Consider the following 25021-nt stretch of genomic DNA (forward strand, 5'->3'; position numbering starts at 1 on the left):
AAAAGGGCTAACTAAGCAGCAATATAATAATTGTAAATACATATACACCTAACACTTGAGCACCTAGATGTATAAAGCAAATATTATTAGAGCTAAAGAGAGAGATAGATTCCAATAAAAAAAATAGCTGGTGACTTCAACATCCCACTTTCAGCATTTGACAGATCTTCTAGGCAGAAAATCCAAAAAAGAAATATCAGACTTAATCTGCACTATAGACCAAATGGACTCAGTAGATATTTACAGAGTATTTCACCCAGTGGCTGCAGAATACTTATTCTTTTCCTCAGTACATGGGTCATTATCAAGGATAGACCGTAAGTTAGGTCACAAAACAAATCTTAAAAAATTCAAAAAAAAGTTGAAATAAAATCAAGCATCTTCTCTGACCATGATGGAATGAAAGTAGAAACCAATAACGAGGAATTTTGGAAACTATACAAACAAATGGAAATTAAACAATATGCTACTGAATGGCCAATGGGTTATTAAAGAAGAAATTTAGAAGGAAATTTAAAAATTTCAGTGCTAGGAGCCATATCCTCATCTGCTTCTCTGCACTATGTCCGGTGGCCTCCTGAAGGCGCTGTGCAACAACTCCTACCGGGAGCTGAGCCAGTACTGGGACCAGCACTTCCAGGGTGACAATGAAAAACAAGAAAAATTATTGAAGAAAAGCTGTACATTATATGTTGGAAATCTTTCTTTTTACACAACTGAAGAACAAATCTATGAACTTTTCAGCAAAAGTGGTGACATAAATAAAATCATTATGGGTCTGGATAAATTGAAGAAAACAGCACATAAGTTCTGTTTCATGGGGTATTACTCATGAGCAGATGCCAAAAATGCTGTGCAGTACATAAATGGAACTCGTCTGGATGACTGAATCATTCACACAGATTGGGATGCAGGCTTTAAGGAGGGCAGGCAGTGCGTCCGTGGGCAATGTGGGGGCCAGGTACAGGATGAGTATAGGAGGGACTATGATGCTGGGAGAGGAAGCTATGGAAAATTGGCACGGGAACAGTGAGAGGAGAGAGCTCCATCAGTGAAAAAACTCCTTTGGCCTGCTGGATTTGTTGAGGAACTTCACCTAAATTCTGCAAACAAGCTCATTTTTGCCAAGCTTTGATCAGTGCCTTTACTGAGCTGGAAGTCTCTTCATGATTTTCCTTTGAAAGTTATTAAAGGACAGAAACCAAAAGAATGCCTTTAATTCTTGTCTGAGAATCTTGGCCATGTGTTGGATTATCAGAATAGTTTTGTTATCAGGTCAGAAATTATGTTCTTTGACAAAGGATTAGATCTACAATGTTGATTAATCTTTAGCCAAAACCACTACACTTCTTTTAGGAAGACTAGAAAAATTAAAAAATTGGTTTTTACCATATTGAGTCTTAAATAGGTTCATGATCTACATTGGGGCCTGGAGTTATTTTTTAAATTTTAAGTTTGCATGAGATAAAGCCTAATAATTGGAGATGGGGCCAGGCATGGCTCACACCTGGAATCCCAATACTTTGGGAGGCTGAAGAGGAAGGGTAGCTTGAGGCTAGGAGTTTGAGACCAGACTGGGCAACATAGCAAGACCACCTTCTCTACAAAGCAAAACATAAAACAAAACAAATGGAGTTGTGCCATGTTGTATTGCTTTGCACTGAATTAGGAACAGGTGTTTGACAATAGAATTTGTTTTCTATGAATGTTAATCTCTAAAGGAAAGCTTAGAGGTCAAGGACCTTCCTAAACAGTTGGTACAAAAGCAGTCTACACAGGACAGCCCTGCTTTCATGCTTTACACATCAGGAAATGAGGCCAGAACTTGAGTATTTACTAGCACATTTTTCAAAAGACGTCAGTGTTATACCTAAAGCTAAAAAAACCAAGAGTTTGTCATAGAGAGAACCTCTAAATAATTTCAGGAGTATGGGAGACATTGTCAATAGTAAATGGGATAAAATATCAAGAGACAATGAACACTTCCTTGACATGAGGACCATCACATTTATTCTTTTCATTTTCAGTGGTTTTGAGAATGGAGTAAGTTTTAAAAAGGAGCTTGAAGATTGAATGTTTAACATAGGTAATCACAGAAGTTTCCTGCAGGAGATGCCTCTTTTAGCCATTTCTTGTGGTGAAGTCGGTTTTATTTTTTTCCTCAAATTATACTTACTGAGGCTCAAGCCTTCACAGTGAGTTAATGGTCTCTACAGAGAAGGGGAGTCTAAAGAATTTATTTTGTGTCTGTAAGGCAAGAGGTGATTTCTTTCTAATATATGTGAGTTATTGCTCATTTAAAACTGTTAGTCTAGTATAATTTTCCCTGATATGAAAAACGTGAATTTTTTTCACTTAGCAACAAAATACCTTCTAACTTCCAATGGTCTGTGAAAGTTGGGGCTGAAGTACCTTAGTATGAACGTCTCTCATGTTAAAGTGACTGTAAAATTTGAATTTTTAAAAGAGCTGTATCTACTTGTAAGTGCTTAGGAAGAAACTTTGCAAACATTTAATGAGGAGACACTGTTCATTTTTAAAATTCCTTTACACTGTAGTTTAAACTAGCGTAATTTATATTCTTTTATAATCTGAGTAAAACATAACTCAGATTTCTACAGTAGACAGTGCTTTTATTTGAATTGCCTTCTGTAACACGTTTCAATAAAGTTGGACAAACTAAAGAAAAAAGAAATTAAAAAATTCTTCATGCAAATGATAATGAAAACATAACATAGCAAAGCCTATGGGATAAAGCAAAAGCAGTACTAAGGGGGAAGTTTATAGCTGTAAGTGCCTACATCAAAAAAACAAGAAAAATTTCAGATAAACAACATAATGACACATCTTAAAGAACTAAAAAAGCAAGTGGAAACCAAGCCCAAAATTAGTAGGAGAAGAGAAATAATAATGATCAAAGCAGAAATAAATTTGAAGTGAAGAAAACAGTACAAAATATCAATGAAAAAAGTTATTTTTCTGGAAAGAGTAATAAAATTAACAAAACCTTAGGCAGACTAACTTAGAAAAAAAGGGGAAAAGACCTAAGTATATAAAATCAGAGATAAAAAATGAGACATTACAATCAATAGTACAGAAATTTAAAGGATCATTTGTGGCTACTATATGCCAATAAATTGAAAAATCTAGAAAAAAAGAGGATAATTTCCTTGACACATGCAATCTACTAAGATCAAATCACAAAGAAATCTAAAACCTGAACTGACCAATAATAACAAGTAAAGAGATTAAAACTGTAATATATAAAGTCTCCCAGAGCAAGAAAAGCCCTCACATGATGGCTTCAGTGCTGAGTTCCATGAAACTTTTAAACATGAACTAGTATCAATCCTATTAAAACTCTTAAAATAAAGGAGCAGGGAATACTTCTAAACTATTTCTATAAGGCCAGTATTATCCTGATACTAAAACCAGACAAAGGTAGTACATCTAAAAAATGAAAAACTACAGACCAATACCACTGATGAATATTGATATGAAAATGTTCAATAAAATATTAGCAAATCAAAGTCAACAACATGTTAAAAAGATCAGTGGTTATGTCTGAGTGGAATTTATTATAGGGATGCAAAAATGGTTCAACCTATGCAAATCAATCAGTGTGACACATTATATGAACGTAATGAAGGACAAAAACTATGTAATCATTTCAATTGATGCCAAAAAGTGTGGGCAGCAATAGCCGCCATTTTGTGACATGCTCAGCCATGTTGTGGTTTGCGTAAGCTGATAAGTTTCAGTCTACTCCCAGCTGATAAGCTGATAAGTTTCAGTCTACTCCCAGCTGATAAGCTGATAAGTTTCAGTCTACTCCCTGCTGATAAGTTTCAGTCTACTGAAACTTACTTAGGCCGGAATTTCCCAACGGCAAGCTACCCTTGCCCCGCCTCTCTGCCTGCGCTTACTTAAGCTGTGAACTTAGCTTCAATAAATGAGACTTGATCAGACTCCTGTCTTGTCTCCATTTCTCGCGTCTCCTGCCCATCCATCCCCACTCCCTCCCTTCGAGCTCCCGTTGTTGTCCTGCAGGACGGGACAGTCTGGCGCCCAGTTGTTTGACTGTATAGCCTTGTAAAGCGGCAGCCATTGCTAAGCCCTGCTGATAGGCGGCGCCTATATCAGAACAAAGGCGGATGTAGCCGGAAAGATCTGTCTTTTTCTTATAGGATGGCGGCTTGGCAAGCAGCATTAGCATTTTCAAATGCAAGTTGTTTAACAAAGTCAGTTCCAGTTTCAGCACTGCCGGAAAATTCTGCCCGCTGCTGTAAGAAGGCGATGAATGAACTCAGAGAAAGGTTCATCGGGGCCTTGTTTTATAGTAGTTAGGGAGGAGCTGACATCCCCTTTTGTGGGGAGCTTTTGCCAAGCCTTCATACCCGCGGCCTGTATTTGGGCATACAGGCCAGCATCATTCGCATTTGCATGTCACTGGAGGCAAAATTGCCTTCGCCGGCTAGCATATCAAAAGTCCAATTATTATTAGCTTGGGCATTGCGGCGAGCAGTTTCTTTGCAACACTCATGATATTCCGACTTCCATAATAAATAATCCCCACCGGAGAGTGTGGCTCGTGCTAACGTCTGCCAGTCCCCGGGGGTCAGCCAATTTTCGGCCACAAACTCTATAATGGCAGTAGTGTAGGGGGCAGTTGCACCATATTGTGCCACCGCTGTTTTTAATTCTTTTATGATCTTAAAATCAAATCCATTAGGATGCTGCCAGGCATTATTTTGTTGGTCCATGGTTTCAGTGACTGGAAAAACAGTGGACACTGAAGGGTCAGTACCGGAGGGCGCCATGGTTACAGGGCGCTGCCTAGGTATGGCTCCGGTACAAGGTGGAGGGGTGACGGACAAGCAAGCGTCCCCTTTAACCTTTCCTAGTTTGATTTTTTCTAATTGATCAATAAGTTCCTGATGTTCAGTTTCAAGTTTTATTTGAGTTTTAAGATATTCTATTTTAGATTGGATTTCCTTTTGAGGATCAATGGTGGGGAAAGCCATAGGTGGAGCTGAAGGCTGAGCCGCATACGGAGGCGCAGGACTGGACCTCTGTTCCTCCACCCACACAGTATTAACACCTGAAATGGGGGTCCAGGCCTTGCCTACTGGTATTTTTGGACCACTGCCAGATGGCACATGTGGAATTGTTCTGGGACGTAGTAGCCTAACCATGCAGGGCTTGCAGGTTCTTCCCGGATTAATAGATAGTGACTATTCTGGGGACATTAAGGTTATGGTTACTTCTCCCAAGGTCATTAGTACCATTTCCCCTGGACAAAGGTTCGCTCAATTGTTATTGCTACCTATGGTAAAAACCAATAATCCTGCAAAAAAATGCCAGCGAGGGGATGTAGGCTTTGGCTCCTCAGATGTTTACTGGGCTCATTCTATATCTCATAATAAGCCTATGATGACCTTGTGGCTAGATGAAAAACGATTTGAGGGACTTGTAGATACTGGAGCAGATGTTACCATTATATGCAAATCTCAGTGGCCTCCCAGTTGGCCCAGTACCCCCACACTTACCAGCCTTACCGGCATTGGACAGTCTAAAAATCCAGAGAAGAGCTCTAAATTATTAGTTTGGAGGGATGAACAAGGCCACACAGGAAACATTCAGCCTTATATTCTGGAAGGCCTTCCCTTTAACCTCTGGGGCAGAGATCTTCTCACCCAGTTGGGGATTGTAATTGGTAGCCCTAATGATATTGTCACTGCTCAAATGCTTAACAAAGGGTATGTCCCAGGCACTGGACTTGGAAAAAATAACAATGGGCTCCTACAGCCTTTACAGCCTAGTGGAAAAACCGATCGTACTGGTCTAGGGTATTTTCCCTGGGGTCCTCAGTCTTTCCTGTAGCCCATGCTGAAAAAATCACGTGGCTGTCAGATCAGCCCATGTGGGTAGACCAATGGCCCCTCTCAAAGAAAAAACTAGCCACTGAACAGCAGTTGGTACAGGAACAGCTGCTGGCTGGACATATTGAACCTAGTAATTCTCCCTGGAATACGCCAATTTTTGTTGTAAAAAAGAAGTCAGGAAAATGGCAGTTGCTACAAGATTTAAGGGAAGTTAATAAATCCATGGTCCGTATGGGAGCTTTACAACCCGGCCTCCCTTCCCCTGTGGCTATACCTCTAGGATTCTACAAAGTTATTGTAGACTTAAAAGACTGTTTCTTTACTATCCCTCTCCATCCAGAGGATTGTAAGGGTTTCCCTTTCAGCCTTCCCACAATTAACTTTAAAGAGCCTATGAAGAGATATCAATGGAAGGTTTTGCCTCAGGGCATGGCCAACAGTCCCACCTTATGTCAGTCATATGTGGCTATTGCCATTGCTGAAGTTAGAAACGATTGGAAGGATGTATACATAATCCATTATATGGATGATATACTTTTAGCAGCAGCAAAAGAGGAGGTGGTCTTGTCTTGTTTCAAAAGTCTACAAACTGCCCTTACTGCTAATGGGTTAGTCATCGCCCCAGAGAAGGTGCAACTTACTGATCCCTACACCTACCTAGGATTTCAGTTAAGTGGAACTCGCCTATCGACTCAAAAGGTGCAACTCAGGCTAGACTGTTTAAAAACCCTCAATGATTTTCAAAAATTATTAGGAGACATAAACTGGCTGTTACCTTATCTAAAATTATGCAAAGCTGATCTCAAGCCCCTATACGATATATTGGTAGGGGATCCCAGTCCTATTTCTTTAAGACAACTTACCCCTGAAGCAAAATCAGCTATCAACTTAGTTAACCAAGCTATCAATAACCAAACCATCACCTTTTTCGATATTGACAAACCACTCCAATTTATTATATGTCATACCTCATTATCTCCCACAGCTGTATTCTGGCAAACTGCTCCACTTATGTGGATCCATATTCCTAATATGCCCACTAAAGTCATTGAACCTTACTACCTTATGGTAGCCAGTCTAATTACCAAAGGAAGAACCCTAGGCAAGGAATATTTCGGACAGGAACCTAACAACATTGTCCAACCTTATACCGAACAGCAGATCCATTGGCTCATGCAAAATACTGAAGCATGGCCCATTGCACTTGCCTCTTATACTGGCAACCTCGATAATCATTATCCTCCCAATAAGCTTCTAGATTTTGCCAACAGACATGATTTCGTTTTTTCTAAAAATACCAGACTTCATCCCCTTCCAAATGGAATTACCATTTTCACTGACGGGTCATCCACAGGGCTTGCAGCCTTTGTTACCCCAAACCAAACTATCAGCTTTCAATCCCAATCTTCGTCTGCCCAATTAGCAGAGCTACATGCAGTTAGAGCATTAAGAAAAAAGCATTTCGTGAAATTTAATATCCCTTCATGATAGAAGAAAAACTCTTATAAAACTGTCTATAGAAAGAACAGACCTCAACATAATAGAATCCATATACAACAGAGCCACAGCTAGTATCATATTGAATGGGGAACAACTGAAAGTCTTTTCTCTAAGATCAGGAATATGACATGGATATCCAGTTTAAAACAGTTATTCAACATAGTACTGGAAGTCATAGCTAGAGCTATCAGACAAGATAAAAAAATAAAGGGCATCCAAATTGGAAGAAAGAAGTCAAACTGTCCTTGTTTGCAGATGATATGGACTTATATTTGAAAAAATTTAAAGACTCCACCAAAAAACTATTTGAACTGATAAATAAATTCAGTAAATCAATAAATTTTCAGGATACAAAATCAACTTACAAAAATCATCAGCATTTATGTCACCAACAGTAAACAATCTAAAAAAGAAATCAAGAAAGTAATTTCATTTACAATAGGTACACATAAAACAAAATAAAATATCAAGAATTAAACTTAACCAAAGAAGTGAAAGATCTCCACAATAAAAACTTTGAAACATTGATGAAAGAAATTGAAGATGACATAAAAAATGAAGATATTTTATGTTTGTGGATGGGAAGAATCAATATTGTTAAAGCATCCACACTGCCTAAATCAATCTATAGATTTAATGCAATCCCCATAAAAATATCAATGATGTTCTTCCCAGAAATAGAAAAAAAAGTCTTAAAATTTATATGGACCCACAAAAGACTCAGAATACCCAATGCTGTCCCAATCAAAAGGACCAAAACTGGAGGAATCACATTCCTGACTTTAAATTATACTACAGAGCTATAGTAACCAAAACAGCATGATATTGGCATTAAAAACAGACACAGATCAGTGAAACAGCATGGAGAACACAGAGATTAAATCCATACATCTTCAGTGAACTCATTTTTGACAAAGGTGCCAATAACATACTTTGGGGGAAAGGACAGTATCTTCAGTAAATGGTGCTGTAAAACCTGGATACCCATATGAAAAAGAATTAATCTGACTCGTATCTCTTGCAATAAACAAAATTAAAATCAAAATTGATTAAAGTCTTAAATCTAACACCTAAAACTATGAAACTACTACAAGGAAACATTGGGGAAACTCTACAGGACATTGGTCCAGAAGAATAACCAGAATATATAAGTAGCTCAAAAAACTCTATAGGAGAAAATCTAATAATCCAGTAAAACCATGAGCAAAATATCTGAATAGACATTTCTCAAATGATGATATACAAATGGGAAACAGGCATAAGAAAAGATGCTCAGCATCACTGATGATCAGAGAAATACAAATAAAAATTACAATAAGGTATCTCACCATAGTTAAAATGGCTTTCATCCAAATATCAGACAATAACAAATGCTGGTGAGGATGTAGAGAAACGGGAACCCTTGTACACTGTTGGTGAGGATGTAAATTAGTACCATCATTTTGGAGAATAGTTTAGAGGCTCCTCCCAAAAAGCAATAATGGAGCTACTATAGGATCTAGAAATCTCATTCCTAGATGTGTACCCAAAATAATGGAAATCAGTATATCAAAGAGATATATGCACTTTCATATTTATTGCAGCATTATTCACAATAGCCATGCTTTGGAAGCAACCTAAATGTTCATCAAGAGATGAATAGATCAATAAAATTGTAAGTATTTATAATGGAGTATAACTATTCAGTGATTAATAAAGAATGAGATCCAATCATTTCAACAATGTGAGTGGAACTGGAGATCATTGTGTTAATTGAAATAAGCCAGGCATAGAAAGACAAAATGTGCATATTCTTACTTACTTGTGAGAACCACAAATTAAAACAATTGAACTCATGGCAATAGAGAGGAGAACAATGATTACCAGTAGTGGAGGAGTCAGGGGCAAGTGGGGATGGTTAATGGGTGGTAAGTGGAGATGGTTAATGGTTACAAACAAATAGTTAGAAAGGATGAATAAGAACCAATATTTCTAGCACAAAAGGGTGACTATAGTCAAAAACAATTTCATTGTACATTTTTTAAAAAAGAGTATGATTGAATTGTTTGTAACACAAAGTAAAAATTCTTGAGGTGATGAATACCTTATTTACCCTGATGTGATTATTACACATTCCATGCCTATATCAAAATATCTCATTTAATTCATAAATATATATATACCTATGATGTACCCACAAAAATAAAAATGAAATTAAAAAAATATATTTTATCTTCAAGTCTACATAAGATTTGTCTACAATATTATTATTCATCTCCTCAGAAAGATGAGAATATAGGTATACTTAAGCTTTTCACCAAACCTTGCCATTTTCCTTACCATTGGTTTTAAAATATTAGTTCTAACTTTCCTTAGCATAACATAATCAGATGCTAATTAAATATACCAACAAATAATATATTCATCTTTTTTTGTATTTCATTCTTGGTTTCTAGGACCTCTTTTCTTCTGATTTAAGTTCTTCTTTTTGTATCTCTTTGAGCAAACCTCTGTAATTCATGAACTCTTCTTAACCTTTGAGCATCTAGAAATGTCTTTGTTTCATCATTTCTCTTTAAAGTGCTTAGTGAAATATGAAATTCTAGGTTGACATTCTTTTTTCTTAGCACTTTGAAAATATCTCATTGTGTTCTCACATTTATTTTAGCTCATGTCATTCTAGTGAGTGCTCCTTTGTAGTTAATCTGGCCCATCTTTTAGGTTATTTTAAAGATACTCTCTTTATCCCTGATACACTGAAATTTTAGCATGACATATTTCTGTATTTATTATCGTTCATCATTTTTAACACTCAGTTTTTACTTTCAGTCTGAGGAATCATTACTTCGTTCTGCAAATTTTCAGTCATCAACCTTCTAAATGATTTTCTTTTATTTTTGTTTTAATTTTTTTAGAGACAAGGTTTGCTCTGTGGCCCAGTGGGAGTGCAGTGGTACAATCATAGCTCATCATATGCAGCCTTGAACTCCTGGGCTCCAGCAATCCTCCCACTCAGTCTCCCAGGTAGCTTGAACTACAGGCAGATGTCACCACACCCGGCTGATTTAATTTTTTTTTTTCTTAGAGAGGAGGTCTTACTTTCTATCCAAGCTTGTCTCAAACCCTGGCATCAAGTGATCCTCCTGCCTTGGTCTCTCAAAATGCTGGAATTACAGGCACAAGCCATCGTGTCCAGCCCCCTAAAAGATTTTTTAAAATTTGTATCTATTAGAGTCCACTCTTTGTGCTGTGAAGTTCTATGATTTGGGCAAATGTAAAATGTCATGCATCTACTATTACAGTACCACACCGAAGAGTTTCATCACTCTAAAAAATTCCTTGTACTGTGCCTATTTAGACCTCCCTGTCCCTTCAAACTCTTACAACCATTGATCTGTTGACTATCCCTATTGTTTTGCCTTTTTTCAGGATATCATGAAAATATAATGATGTAGTATCTAGCCTTTTCAGATTGACTTCTTTCACTAGACGTATATATTTAAGATTCAGCCTTGTTATTCACATGGCTTGATAGGTTATTTTTTAGTTATTAAATAATATTCCATTATATAGATGAACTACACTTTGTTTATCCATTCAACTAATAAATAACATTTTGACTGCTTGTCATTTTTGGCAACTGTGAATGAAAGCTGCTATTAACCTGGAGTGCAGATTTTTGTGGAAATGTTTTCAGTTGGATAAATAATGAGGAACATGATTGCAGAATTGTGTGGTGAATATGCTTGGTTTTGTAAGAAACTGCTAAATGGTCTTAGAATGTGATCATATCATTTGCATTTCCACCAACAATGGATGGAGTTCTTGCTGCTATATATGTCCGCCAGCAATTGCTATTGTCAATTTTTAGACTGTACCTATTCCAATACTTGTGTAGTGATAGCTTATTGGTTTATTTTACATTTCTCTAATAACAAATAAGGTTGAATAGCATCCCATATACATATTTGCCATTTGTAGATTTTCTTTGATGAGGTACCTATTTAGAATTCTTGCCTATTTTTTTATTGTCTTTTTCTTGTTGAGTTTTAAGTATTTATATATTTTGTATAAAAGTCTTTATCAGATATATTTTGCAAATATTTTTGTGTAAGATCTGTGTCTAAGTTTGTTTCTTTTCTTTTTCCTGTTTTACATGTGATTGTGTAACTTCTATTTTATTTTGTTGCCATATTGCACAAACTAGGATTAGTCTCCCTCCAGCAATTCCTCAAAATTATCATTATATGGCTCTAGGGAGTTTGGTTCCAGGTAAGCAGCTCTGTCCTGTGTGTCTTTCGGCGCACATGTCTCTTCATATTTTGACGCTTTGGTTTGTCTATGATGGATCCAAAACAGTCAGTGATTTTCAGTTTGTCTACCCTTTTCTTGTTATTAATAATGGGAGTGATGACTTCTAATTTCTTTACATGTCATAGCTGAAACTGGAAGTCTCTTCGTCATTTAAAAAAATATTTAATCTGAAAAACTTCTAAAGGAATTTAAATACCTTTAAATTATCACACAGTTTCATAACATTATATATATCAGTGAAAGACAAGGAAGAACTATTAAGATTGAAGAATAATCAAACTCTAAAGCACAACGATAAGAGATGGGATTATCCAAAATCATGTTAATGAAGAAAAAGAAGTGTTCATTCACAGGTTAATAAAGAAAAAAAAAAAACTTCAATTTTCTATCATGTGGAAAAATTTTGTTATAGTAACTACCAAGAATTTGAAAATATCTTGATCAAAATTGTGTATAGACATTACAAATGTTAAAAAATTATCATCATGAAAACAATCTCAAGTTTCTCATTAAATTTAAGATTTTCTTTGGAAGTTTTGTAAGTTATTTGTAAATTATATAACATAAATATTATTTATAAGTTATATAAATGCACAAGTTAATGTGCCCATTAATTACTAATAATTTATCTTTGTTAGAACATGTAATTAATTTGACACCAAGTTCCCTCTATTTCAAAACTCATTCAAATTTGTCCAACAAGTAATATAGGTATCATGATTTTCTCTGTGTGCCATGAAGAGAAATTTTCTGTGAAAGACTGCTGTAGTATGAGGTATCAGGGGAAGAAAACAGTGGTTGTTATTTATTATAGAATGTTGGGCAGATGCAAAAGTTCATAACCTCTTGGCATTCTGGAAAGTGTCTTTCTGCCAGGTAGACTAACATCAAGAAATACCTTTTATCCAGGGTCAATTAGGCAGCTCAAAAGTGTTAAAACAGAGAAACCAGAGAATGGTGGACTTTTTTTTTTTTCTTTTTTAAATTTTTTAATCTATGGTAGAAAAAATATGGGTTTGTGTTCCTGAGGAAACACTCATCTTTGGTCTCAGAGGCTCTGTGTCTCTCTTTCACATTTTAATTTTGTTGTATTGGCAGTGAGGCCTAGGAAGGAAAGCAGAGCTTCTGACTGAGTCAGCAGTGTTGACATCATGAGATACTGGGTAACATTGAAGCTGTTTCCTGGAGCAGGAAATCCATTGTTATGTAGAAATATGGTTGTCCCCTTTCCACTCCTTAGCTAGCTCAAGTACATAGCGAATGGCATACCGCTGCATTCCCTCCATCAGGAGGTCAAGCTCTGCAGCAAAAGCACTTCTCTCGATGGAGTAGCAACAAAGAACCAGAGGATCCTTGTGTTATGGTCTTGCATTGTTATTCAACCTTACGAGAGCTAACCCTGTGTGTTGTTCATAGTGTGGGGGACTGTGTACTCTGTCCCTTTTCCTATCCACAGTTCTACTGATGAGGTTAACTAAGAGGGTTCTATCGAAAGGTCCAATTTCCCATTTCCCTCTTTCCACTTGGATTCCTGATGTAGTAAAGTGACGAACTCTGTGGGTGATTCTTCCCACAATTAAAAAAAAAAAAAAGTTACTCTGATGATTAGCCTCTCATTGAAATAAGCAACCATATTTAGAATCCTAGGAAGCTTTGATGATACACTGGAGAATGTAAGAGATGACAGGATACTCTGATGAGAGAGATTTAAATGTGGAATGTTCCTTGGTCTGAGATAATTTAGTAGAAGCAGCCTTGAGGACCAGTTCTTCATAGGTTGGTTAAGATTTCTTCTGGGAAAATAGAATACTTGATTGACTTAGCCTTTAGAAATGTCTCTCTCATAAAGGCCTGATTTGCAATTCACTCAGAGCCTTCACTATATTCTCACCTTGTATCTATCTAAGGTGGGCTATACCTTGAAAGAGCATAGGTTGAGAAGTCTCGAAAACAACAACTTTGAATGACTTCAATCTTTTTCTTCTAGCCATGAATGGACACATCTACCAGTGATCTAGTTTTGTGGTGTAGCTCACTCTGGACTGTTTGAATATGATGTAGTAAAGTCTCTGCATTTAGTAAGGACCTTTGACTCACATATCTCCCTTCAAGTTGACCTTGGAAACTGTATTCCTGATTTATAAATTGTATATTAGCACCAGTTTACACAGTCTGTATTTACCTTCTAAAACAGGCTCTCCAGTTTCTTCTTTAATCAGAGTCTGTTCTTGTAACCAAGTAATATTTGTTGAATTACACAAAAGAACACAGAGCAAGCAAGTTTTTAACAAAATAAGCCCTTTATTGCTACAAAGTTCTTTGGAAAATCTACCAGGAATATTTGCAGAAAAACAAGTAAAACCATAATACAAGGACAATAATATCCACTGACATGCATAAATATACTGAAAACACAGAACTTTTCATACCACAAAATGAAAGCTAGAATTCTGTAGTTTAGGATTGGCTTTTACATGCCATGAAAACTCTTGTAGGAGGTTGGCTCATTTTACAACAGCAGCTTTGAGTAGGAAGAATTAGCTAAAAGTGAAGCAAAAAGGGTAATGTGATGTGAATGAAATAACACTTCACCTTTCTTCTAAATTAACCAAGGGCTCTATCATGTTCCAAAAGCAATCATTGCCTCAGCCCTGGCATTTCTCTTCTTGGCTGCCCAGAAGGAGGCTGTTTTTCTCCTTAGTGGAGGAGCCTAACATACCTGCAGTCATCCAGTCCCAGAGCTCCGGGTAGAAATGGGTCACCTTTCCATTGTAAATATGTAGGTATGTATGTGAAAGTTTACCTATCTATCCATCAATCTCTAATAACTGAAAGACTTGAAACAAGATTTCCAAGCTCATTTTGAGATGAGCTCAAGACATGGTACTTGAGATTGATTTAGTTTAAAAATGTCAAGTTCATTAAAATATGAGGGCCAGTGGTGAGCAGCAGGTCTAAATAACTCTTAAAAACCTCTGTCCTTTTCAGTGTTAATGAGAGCATGGACTTTTTTTTTTTTTTAATTGTACTTTAGGTTCCGGAGTACATGTGGAGATCATGCAGGATTGTTGCATAGGTACACACATGGCAATGTGGTTTGCTGCTGCCATCCTCCAATCAACTATGTATGGCATTTCTCCCATGTTAACCCTCCCCAACCTCCCCAACCCCTGCTGTCCATCCCCTAGTCCACCCCCCAACATACCCCAGTGTATGATGCTCCCCTCCCTGTGTCCATGTGTTCTCATTGTTCAACACCCACCTATGAGTGAGAACATTTGGTGTTTGATTTTCTGTTCTTTTGTTGTTTTTTGAGAATGATGGTTTCCAGGTTCATCCATGTCCTTACAAAGGACACAAACTCATCATTTTTTATGGCTGCATAGTATTCCATGGTGTATGTGTGCCACATTTTCCTCATCCAGTCTATGATCGATGGGCATTTGAGTTGGTTCCATGTCTTTGCTATTGTAAACAGTGCTGCAATGAACAATGCATATGTATGTGTCTTTATAATAGAATGATTTATAATCCTTTGGGTACGTACCCAGTAATGGGATTGCTGGGTCAAATGGAGTTTCTATTTACAGGTCTCTGAGGAATCACCACACTGTCTTCCACAATGGTTGAACTAATTACACTCCCACCAACAGTGTAAAAGTGTTCCTATTTCTCCACATCCTCTCCAGCATCTGTTTTCTGCAGATTTTTTAATGATTGCCATTCTAACTGGCATGAGATGGTATCTCAATGTCATTTTAATTTGCATTTCTCTAATGACCAGTGATGATGAGCATTTTTTCATATGTTTGTTGGCCTCATATATGTCTTCTTTGAAAAATATCTGTTCATATCCTTCGCCTACTTTTGAATGGGTTTGTTTATTTCTTGTAAATTTGTTTTAGTTCTTCGTAGATTCTGGATATTAACCCTTTGTCAGGTAGATTGCAAAAATTTTTTCCCATTCTGTTGGTTGCCGGTTCACTCTAAAGACTGTTTCTTTTGCTGTGCAGAAGCTGTGGAGTTGAATTAGTTCACATTTGTCCATTTTGGCTTTGTTGCCAATGCTTTTGGTGTTTTAGTCATGAAGTCATTGCCTATGTCTATGTCCTGAATGATTTTGCCTAGGTTTTCTTCTAGGGTTTTTATGGTGTTAGGAGAGTATGGACTTTTAAAACAACAGCAGGAAAACTAGGTTAAATGGCCAAAAACAAAGATTAGACTCTCACAAATGCTTTGTTTGACACTGTGGTATTTTTAATTATTTTATTTATTGTGCTATACATTATCCGGCTTATTTGAGTGCACTTGTTAGTAACAGGCTCATGCACAAGCACACTGAGTATATGAAGCTGTTAGTATTGCACAGATCATCCACATGCAGCAAACACTGCAGGATGTTCTCACACATTGCTTTTCGGCTTTAATTGGATTTTACGTCAAGAGTTCCTTGTGAAGGAAATATTTAGTCTCAATTGCAGAGACAAAAAAAAAAAAAAGCCACACTAGTGCAGTTTTTATCCTTATTGTCAATTCAACTCAAATGTATCTATTTATTTTATTCCACAAATATTGCTATGAAATTAAAAATAATCTTTATGATACAGAATTTAATTTTATATGATATATGTATTTGTATATGAATATATGTGTGCATATACATATATACATATATATGTGTGCATATACATGTATATACATATATACATATATATGCACACATATATTCATATACAAATACATATATCATATAAAATTAAATTCTGTGTCATAAAGATTGAGATTGATTTAGTTTATATATATATAGTTTATATATATATATACATATCATAAATTAAAACAATATAAGGGAAGTAATATAAAAGTGGAAATGGATAAATTTTTAAATAGATGATATTGAGAATATTGGTTCCAGAAAAATTCAAAGTAAAACCTCACATCATACCACATATTCAAATAATTTCCAGATAAATTAAAGAGCTAAGTGGAAAATTTGAAATCATAAAATACTGGAAAATATTTAGGAGTAGAAAGTAATGGAAAAAATTTTTAACCATAAATTGATAGGTTTAAAAATGTAAATTTAAGAATTTCTGTATAGTACAGAAATGATAAATTTATGTAACAAGTTAGAGAAATATTTTCAATAAATACATAGAGTTAATCTTAATATATTAGTAGTGTTCATAAATGAATAAGAAGCAATGGACTTAAGCAGACTAATTATAAAAGAAGAAATTGAAATGATCAAGAAATGGAAAAGTATTTAATTTCATTTATGATAAAAAATAAATATCACTTTTTTATTCATATTGCTAAATATTTAAAATGTTCATACAACATATTGAATTTTACTTTCTTCTTGTTAACATCTCACATTTATATGTGCTCAGTATTTGCTAGGAACTATTCTAAGCACTTTGCATATATTTAATTTAATTCTCTTAATAAACCTATGAGATTGATATCACTATTATTACCTTTTTACAGATAAAAGAAACTGAGTCACTAAGAGAGTAAATGTTTTCTGGGATCACAAACCTAATAAGTGGTGAAGCTGGTACCAGAACTTGGAAGGTCTCTCTTTGGCTTTTGAGCTCGCAACCGCTCTACTACCTGCTCCTCAACTCTTAGCAAGAGTGAGGTGAGTCATCACATGTGCTTATCGAAGCATATTTTGACACACCATGTCAAATATGAAAAACCATTTATATACAAACATAGACACACATGCATCACAGTCCCATAGAACTTTAATTGCACAACACAATGACAACCTAAATGTTAAGTATTGAAAATCATGGCACACAATTTTACATACAATATGGTATCTATATAAAGTTACTCATGGATAACAGGGTAAAAATTTCTAGGTGATTTTCTAAGGCACACTTTTCTATGTTTTAAAATTTTTCTAGCATGACTAACATAACCTTTTTTGTTCAGAATCTTTGTGAAATCCTATTAAATGTTAAAATAAAAAAATAGTAATACATGGGCTTCTTAAACATTTAGAGGGATTATAGGCAATGGACTTACTGGGTATAAAGGGGGGCTATCTCTTTAATAATTATCTTTTGTTTAAATGCCCATTTACGTAGGATGAAAACAACAAAAGCCTTAAGCTCATGCCAGTTACATTTGACTCAGCTATTCAACACATACTGACTGTGGGCATTCCATACGGACCAAACATTCTTCTAAGAATACTGCAGAGAACAAAAACATACTGAGTTTCTCCCCTTGTAGCATTTTTATTCCAGCATGGAGAGACAAATGATAAACAAATATATGATAAATAATAAAATGGGACTAGAAGCTGATAGGTGATGCTATTTTCTATACATCGTTGGTAAAAGACATTTACATTAAGTGATGTCTATGCAGACAGAAAGAATTAAGAGAAGAAATCTAGGGAAAAGCATTCCACACAGAGGAAAGAGTAAGAATGGATCCCTGGGGTGAGTGTATGCTTGATTTTCTGGGAAACAGGAAGGTGGCCATATGGCATAAGTGAAGTTACAAGGAGAATGAAAAAGAGATTGGAGACAAATGCAGTCTATTCAGGGCTGTATAGGTCATAAGATAACTTTGCATTGCTCTCTAAAGGAGTGTAGGCCTTGACAAGAGAAATGATGTGATCTGACTTAATTCCAAAAACTGATTCTGGATGTTGGATGGAGAAATGATTCTGCAAGGCAAGAATGGAAGCAAGGCAACCAGTGAGGAGACTGTTTCAGTGATTTTACATGTGAGGTGACTGGAATTTGAACTAGGTTCATAGCCAGCGAGAGCGTGATTTGGGATAGATGGTGTAGGTAGAAGTAGCAGAATTTGCTGATGGATTGAATGTTGGGTATGAGAGAAGGAAGCAATAAAAAATGCCTCTAGAGTAAGAGGAAAAAAAAGCAAAGTTAACTTCATGTAAATGATACAACACCTCTGGTTGCTCTTTCGCATCAGAGTCCTATCCTCCTCCGTGATGTCTGAGGCAGCATGTGTGGGGCCACACTTCTGTGGGTCCGTGATGTCCTGAGTGATTCTTCTGATCAATCTGTCTCTTAAGGAATGATACTGTCCTACTATTACTTCTACCTCCAGCAGTTGGTACAGTTTCTTATATGTAGTAGGTACTCAATATAAAATTTTTGAGTGAATATGTTACTTACCTGAGTGATTAATTAAATGAATAATTATTGGGTTTTGTATATAATTCATTATGACAGTTTACTCTCTTTTCCAAAGTAGACTCAAATTACCTAAATTAAATGTATTACTGTGATTAATAAGGTTTCTTTCATTCTAGGCAGTATTGTTTAGTCTTTCAATTTATTTTCTTAAATTACATATAATAAGCAATATATACTTATTTTGGCAAAGGTCCCAGAATCACAAGCTCAGTCAAAATCAAAATAATAAATCAATTCAGAGGCATGGAGCCTATTTAGTGGTGATGACTTAGTGTTATATATTCTGAGTGTTAGGGACTTCATAAATATTTCTAGTGACTTTATTTTGAAACCTAAGGTGTCTTTTTTTTTTTTTTTTTTGAGACGGAGTTTCGCTCTTGTTGCCCAGGCTGGAGTGCAATGGCGCGATCTCGGCTCACCGCAACCTCCGCCTCCTGGGTTCAGGCAATTCTCCTGCCTCAGCCTCCTGAGTAGCTGGGAGGTGTCTTTTTAACTTAAAAAAAAATAGCCATAAGAACTGCCAAATATTTTTAAACAAGTAGGTCCCTCCATACTCCAGTCCTCCTTTCTTGTATATCCAGGTCATCAGAACCTCAAATACAGATTTCTGTGACTTTCTTTCGATTGATAACTCATCAGCCACCAGGCTCCTTTTCCTTCTCCCTAACAGCTTACTTATTGATTAGTTTTCCTAACCCTCAGGATTCATTGTCATTCCTCCTAGAAATAATATAAGATAGCTCCCTTTAGCCAAAGGACACACCCAGTTTCCTCATCTTGCTTGTTGGGTGCCTTCCATTTTGACCAGTATTTATGGAATGTATCCTTGTGCAAGACATTTCACTGTATCACCTTGCCTCTCTTCTGTGACTATATTGCTCATACTCTTCTGCTCTAGAGAATCTTCTTACTGTTTCCTTTCCTCTCTGTTATGACAATTACCTGCATGATTCCCATTTCTTATCTACAGATATCTCCACTTGAATAGCAAATTAGAAATTCCTTTTTGCCAATCTGAGAGCTGCATAACCTTTCAGACTTCGTATTTAAGAATCACCTGCTGCAGAACACCAGCCATCTCAGGCTATCCCTTATGAATCTCTTTCCTTTGAAGTAATACTATATTAAGTTCATTTCAAACCTTTAAAAGTTAAATAGTTAAGTTCTTAGAATTTTCATATGTGTTTTATATTTCCAACTAGACAGTAAGTCCTGGGAAAAAATAAGATACATATCTTGTTTTCTTTTTATTCCCAGTTTTTCTCAGTTACTACGCATAGTTGAGCATACGGAGACTTGTTGATAAGCACATATTAATTTGATTAGATTTAAGAAGTATCACAGAGGGTATTAGACATCTTATATCAAATTCCATGCTATGCTTGGGAGCAGGCTTGTGACTTACAAGATTGGGTATGACAGCCACTACATATGCATTCATGCTTGTGACCTCAAGAGTCTAATTTTATTGAACTTACTGACACTGATTTAATCTTAGCCTGAAACCTAAATAATTGAGCCAAACTTTATAAATTATATAAAAGTGAATTCATGATATACATTGTCCATTCATGGCATCTACTGCAATATTCTGCAGAGTCAGTATAGCATGGTAATGAGAAAACAGAGACTTTGGAGTCAGTTGAACTGGAAGTAAAATACCAGATTCATATTCTAGGAACAGGCAACATCATTCCTCCAGTACTCTTCTTTTTCTATGTAATAGTACAAATAATTATGTTAACTATTTTATAGGGTTGTAATAAGCCATGCATATAAGACACGTAAAACAGTGCTTGACACTCAGTGGCTCCTCAATAAGTTTCAGAAATTATTATTATTGCTTCCATTATCATTAGTGCTACCATTATCATCATTTTTATTTTTGTTATTAAGGTACATTAATTCAAATATTATATTTTAATAATATAAATCATTTTTAAAATAGTTATCAATCCATAAGTAACAGAGAAAAACTTGAGGGCTATGGGCCTCCAAAGAAATAGCTATCAAAAAGCTTTCATATTTCATTACTTTCTAAAATAGAGCCACCATAACCTTCAAAATTATTTGTAAAATAAAGCAGAATAGAAGCCACAAATTCATCTGTCAACAACAGGATATAGAAGTTTATTAAAAATAAACCAAAGAATTGCAGAATAGAAGTATAACATTTTAGAAAAGATAGAAATTGAGGGTTATTTAAAGTAGTCTCACGTTAAAAAATAAAATCTTGAGGATATCATCTACTGCACCAAAATACTATAATTAATAAATCAAATGCCATGAAGCCTCAACAATGGTAAAGTCATTTTATGATAAACACTGTCTAAGAAAATAAACAAAAGAGAATTAAGGTTTCTGCCAAATAGCATAAGTATACTAACTTGGAAAACATACGGTATCTATAGTGAAAACTGTAACATTGAGCACACAAATTTATATCACATCCTGCTGAAATACCACTAACATGATAGTGATGATATTTTTTTTTAAAAGGTATAAGAAACGTGGACAAAGAGTTGGGAGCAAAGAATAGGGATGCAACAAAATCTTGTTAACTGGAAAACAGGCAAGTGCTAACTGACGCAGCAGACTGAAGAAAGCTGGATTTTAAACGACTTCTTTAGAAGACACCTGACTTGCAAACAAATTTTCTCCAAGGCTCACCAGAAGTTTGGTGGCACTTGTTACCTCTGGTCATAGAGATGAGGGAAGGGCTAAAACCAAAATAATTGGTTGAAAGACTCTTTAAGAAACAATTGCATACACAAGCTCCCTTCTTCTATTCTACCTAACTTGGTCACTACTCTTCTCATACTAGCAAAAAAGATTGGTCTTACATTTTTTAAATGGTAAAATTGAGCTACTGAGGGTTTCTGCATAATTTAAATGAGATCTCTAGTTTCTTCCTTTCCTCCAGTCTCTAGCATTGGCAGCCAGGCTCATACCTCCCAGGCAGAGATGGCTGACTATTCTATGTAGACTGAACAGTCAGATGGATCGTGCTTCTGCAAACTGACCAAAATGGGTTACCATATAGAAAATTCCATGGTCAGTAAACAAAAGCCCCAATCAGTTTTCTAGTGCTTCGAAGTTAAATCAATAATGACAGCTTTAAGGAAGCAAATTTATGTAGGTAAAAAACATCTCTACCTCAATTACTATTATATGCATAATCTATAAATTATATGTAATTCTACATTATATAGAAAGTCTGTGAATAATACTCTGATGTTAAAAAGAAGAATTATTCTAAGATCAGAAAGAGCTCTTGGAAATTTAAAATATGCAATAAAAAACTAAAAACCTCAATAAAAGAATTTTAAGATAAAAATAGAAGAAATCTTTTAGACAGTAAAATACTTTCTAAAACAGAGAAGAGAAATAGAAAAGAAAATGTAAAGAAATTAGAAGGCTATTCCAGGAAGTCCAACATCTAAAAATTAGGAGTTCTAGAAAGAAAGAAAAGTAAATGAAGGAAAAGAAATTATTAAAAAAATGACTTGAGTAAATGTTCTAGAACAGGGATATGAGATTCCACAGTTTTCTATAAATTCCCTGAGTGGATAAAAATAACTGACCAAGCACATCACTGATATATTTCAGAACATGGAAGAAAATGAGATGATTCTGAAACAAAAATCAGTGTGATACAAAGTATCACATATTAGAATGGCATAGTATGTCTTAGAAACATTACTAGAAGCTAGTACATACTGGAGAATGTCTTCAAAATTCTAAGGTAAATAGTGACTCAGGACACTATTGAAGGATGTGCTCCACGCACACACAAAAAGAAAAAAACCAAGAAAGAGAAAAACAAGTGATTCATAAAGTTGGGACTCAACCCAAGGGAAGAGGGGAGAACATCTCCTGAGGATTTCTGCATAATTCAAATGAATTCTCTAGTTTTCTTCCTCTACTCCAGTCTCTAGCATTGGCAGCCAGGCTTATACCTCCCAGGCAGAGATGACGGTGGATGACCATGGTGGAGGGAAATTTCAGATTAGTTTCCCTCAAAGCAGACGCTGCAACAAGGACTTGGGTATGGTTTATGTGGGAGATAATCTCAGCAGGCAGGAGTGAAGGAAAGGTTGAGTGAGAAAAAGAAAGAGGAAAAATCAGTATAAGAATACCTTTACTGGGGGAAGACGTTATGGTAAATGGCAGATTGGAGACAGCACTAACTTGAACTTCTCACTTGGAGCGAAAGAGCAGTGTGTGGAGACCCACACTGTGAACTTACTCTCCAAGAACTACTGCAGGAACATACCAGGAAAGCTGAGAGAATCCACAGACCCTTTGAAGAAGGTGGATTGCTTCTGCAGGCTCCATGGGGCAGCCAGGGAACTGTGAGTTGGTCTGCTTTCTCATCTGCAAGGCTTGGAACCTGGAGTAAGTTCTCAGCTCTGCTCACCGGATGCCTGGAAATAAACTCAGTGCTGTTGCAGGGGCAGGCTGCATGGGAGGTAGGTGAGGCCTGTGGTTGCCACTTTCCCCCACTTTTCTGGAAACCTATGTGATGCAGCAGGGATGCCCACAATCCTTCTGGGAACATAAATCCATTGGCCTGGGAACCACATTCCCGACCCTCACAGCAGACACAGCAAGCTTCACCCAAGGCGAGTCTGAACTCAGGAACAACTAACCCTGCCTCCACCTGATGGTCTACCCACCCTGGTAGCTAAAGACAAATGTCATAATCTCATGGGAGCTCTATGGCCCTGCCCACCACCGGAGAAACCTGAATACTTATTCAAAGCCAATGTTGGGCAAGCTTGTATCCTCCCTATACAATCACAGCTGATGTACTCTTCAAAGTGCCACCTCCTAGATGGAGGCCAATTAACACAAACGCAGAGCACTTCACAAAAACACAACCAAGCACCTTCACAGAGTCCACGTTACTCCCTTGCTACCTCCACCAGAGCAAGCGCTGGTATCCACGGCTGAGAGACCTGAAGACGAATCACATCACAGGGCTTTTTGCAGACACTCTCCAGTACCAGCCTGAAGCCCAGTAGCTCTGCAGGGTGGCTAGATCCAGAAGAGAAATCACAATTACTGCAGTTTGGCTCCTAGCAACGTCTATTCCTAAGGGAAAACAAAGAGCACTACATCAAGGGAACGCCTCCGTGGAACAAAAGAATCTGGACAGCAGCCCTGGAGTCCCAGAGCTTCCCTTTGACGTAGTTTGCTCAAATGAGAAGAAACCAGAAAAAGAATTCTGGTAATACGACAAAACGAGGCTCTTTAACTCCCCCAAAAGATCCCAGTAGCTCACCAACAATGAATCCAACCAAGAAGAAATCTCTGAATTTCCAAAAAAAAAAATTCACAAGGTTGATTATTAAGCCAATTAAGGAGGCACCAGAGAAAGGTGAAGTCCATCTTAAAGAAATCGAAAACATTATACAGGATATGAATGGAAGAATCTCTAGTGAAACAGATGGCATAAATTAAAAAAAAAAAACAAAAAAACTTACAGAAATCAAGGACATACTTAGAGAAGTAAAAAACATCCTGGAAAGTCTCAGCAATAGAATCAAACTAAGTAGAAGAAAGAACTTCAGATCTTGAAGATACGGCTTTTGAATTAGCCCAATCCATTGAACACAAAGAGAAAAGAACTTTAAAAGACATCAACGAAGACTCCAAGAAGTTTGTGATTATGTTAAATGATCAAACCTAAGAATACTTGGTGTTCCTGAGGAAGAAGAGAAATCTAGAAGTTTGGAAAAATACATGAGGGAATAATCAAGGAAACTTCCTTGGCCTTGCTAGAGATATAGACATTCAAATACAAGAAGCTCAAAGAACACCTAGGAAATACACTGCAAAAAGATAATTGCCTAGGCACATAGTCATCAGGTTATCTAAAGTCAAGAGAAAGGAAAGAATCTTGAGAGCTGTGAGACAAAAGCAACCTATAAAGGAAAATCTGATTAACAGCAGATTTATCAGCAGAAACCCTACAAGCTAGAAGAGATTGGGGTCCTACCTTCAGCCTCCTTAAACAAAACAATTATCAGCTAAGAATTTTTACCTAGTGAAACTATGCTTCATAAATCATAAATGAAGGAAAGATAGTTTTTTTTTTTTTTTTTTTTTTTTTTTTTTTTTTTTATCACAAATGCTGAGAGAATTTAC

At 36.3% G+C, this 25021-nt stretch overlaps 1 pseudogene; it reads left to right on the forward strand.

Annotated features, from left to right (window-relative positions):
- Positions 1 to 513: 513 nt before the first annotated feature.
- Positions 514 to 1176, forward strand: LOC101030462 (nuclear cap-binding protein subunit 2-like; annotated as a pseudogene).
- The last annotated feature ends 23845 nt before the right edge of the window (positions 1177 to 25021 follow it).

This window comes from Saimiri boliviensis, chromosome 10 (assembly GCF_048565385.1).
Source record: "Saimiri boliviensis isolate mSaiBol1 chromosome 10, mSaiBol1.pri, whole genome shotgun sequence".
In the NCBI taxonomy this organism is placed as follows: domain Eukaryota; kingdom Metazoa; phylum Chordata; class Mammalia; order Primates; family Cebidae; genus Saimiri; species Saimiri boliviensis.